The sequence below is a fragment of the Stomoxys calcitrans genome, chromosome 4, assembly GCF_963082655.1.
Source record: "Stomoxys calcitrans chromosome 4, idStoCalc2.1, whole genome shotgun sequence".
NCBI lineage: Eukaryota > Metazoa > Arthropoda > Insecta > Diptera > Muscidae > Stomoxys > Stomoxys calcitrans.
This window is the reverse complement of record NC_081555.1, coordinates 176,479,560-176,481,774: the sequence shown is the minus strand read 5'-3', so window position 1 is coordinate 176,481,774 and position 2,215 is coordinate 176,479,560.

The window sequence follows — 2,215 nt, the reverse complement described above, 5'->3', positions numbered from 1 at the left end:
AATCAGTTGTCGACAAAGAACTGCCATGGCAAATTTATGGTTAAATTCTTGATGGTTAATTAGCGATTCAAATTGTAAGAAATTTTTTTCCAGATGAAGGTACTGCCACCATTTTTTACTTTCGTTGATTAATAAATTAAAACGTTAATGGCAGTAAACATTTAACATCATTCTCTTCCTGAAGGTAGTTTTGCAGTTAGTACACTGAAAAAAAGTTGGCTCAAAATTTTATGTTTTTCCTTATTCGTAAGATTTTAGCAATAAAATCGAGCCAAAGAACCAAAACTTTAAAATACAGATGCTATCTTTAAATTAAATTTCCTAATTACTAACGTACATGACTATACGTTTCAAACTTAAATCGCTGATTGATTCTTAGTTTACTTCATAGATGACTGTCCAATTATTATTTTTTGAAAATGTATTTTTTAAATTTTGCCTAAAAATTAAATGTTTAAAGATGCTCCTGTTTGTAAGCCCCAATCCACCTCTTGAGGAGGCGTGCGATAGGAAAATTAGCATGGAAACTCTACTCGGAGTTTCCGTAGTAAAGACACTACGGAAATTCCGAGTAGAGTTTCCATGCTAATTTTCCTATCGCACGCCTCCTCAAGAGGTGGATTGGGGAAAGCTCATCAGATATGACGGGTACCGCAAAAATAAAAAATGCGGGGGAACCAAAAAGTTAGCCCAATCAGGGGGTGTCCCGCTTGCACGGATATGAATACGCACACAATGGGTCCGTACACAAAGTCCGGCAGCGGATGAGCCAAAAGAACCATTGGTAGTGCTCGGAGATTTTCAGAAGATCTACCCAGCACTAGGTAATGACGCAAAAGCACAATCCGCCATCCATCTAAAAATCATGATTATATAAACATCAACAAGAAATAATGGAACTGATAACCCCCAGATGATGACCTATGGATTCAGAACACGGTTTACCAGTAGAACATTGGACGTCAGAACTCTCTCACAAGCATCAAGACTTTAGTAAGTCCAGAACGTGGTGTCAAACTACAACTAAGGTATCCTCAGTTAAAGTGAAGTACAATGGCCAAAATCCGGAACAATGGATCTTCAAGATGGCCATCACTTAATTTTGTTAGGCAATAAAATCCACCGAATAAATAGGGTCGGTCTTTTACAGTCGCCGAAAGAAAATCGAGCTCTTCTATCATACAATATTATATCTAAACGTATCGTGACTGCAAGACTGAATTCAAAATTCTGCAAAATATCTACACGCCAACCGAATCCGATGAGGATGAAACAAAGCAACAATTATATTCCCAACTCGACTCAGTTACACTTGTTATGGGAGATTTTAGTGTCAAGATGGGCAATAACAACAATTATCTACAATCAATCATGAGAATGCAAGGACTTTGCGATACCATGAATGACAATGGCGACAGATTGGTTGATTTCTGCGCAAGAAATCGGCTTTTTATTGGAGGCACAAAACTCCCCTGTAAAAAAATATACCCAAATATACTTGGGAATCACCAGATGTAAACACCCGTAATCAAATCGACCCTGTACTTATCAGCTAATTCTTTTTGGGTTCGTTGATGGATGTAAAAACTAGACGAGGAGTCGACATCGATAGTGACCACATGCTCTTAGTGCCCACCTTACATCTACGCCCAGCCGTCGTGAAAAGGATTCAAATCTAAAAGACCCCGAAACAGCGCGCGAAACATTAACGCAGAATCTGCATAATAATACCCATACATGGCCCAACAGAACAGCAGCATGTACGAAAACTGCCACCTCTATCATAGGCATTATTCGACGATCCCAAAAACCATGAATGAGCAACGAAACTATAGAGGAAATAAAACAACTGAAACATCTACGCAACGATCTGCTACGGCAAAATCAAGTCTAACAAAAAATGCAGGCAGGATTGAATATCACGCCTCCGCTTCGCTGGTCAAGCGCCTAGTTTGCAGAGATAAGTGAATATATTTTTATTTCCTGGCAGAGCAAGCCGAAAATGCAGCTAATATTGGAAACATGTGTGGTGTCTACGAGTCAATAAAAAAATAAGCGGCAACAATACGAGTACAAGACCAACGGCAATAATGATATATTAGGGCGGCTCGTAATTAACAACTCCCGAACATCAATTAAAGCGATGGCACGGTTTCTTCATCTTCGAAGAACCAGCAACCGAGGACGCAAGCGCCGACCCTCCCAATCTCCCGGT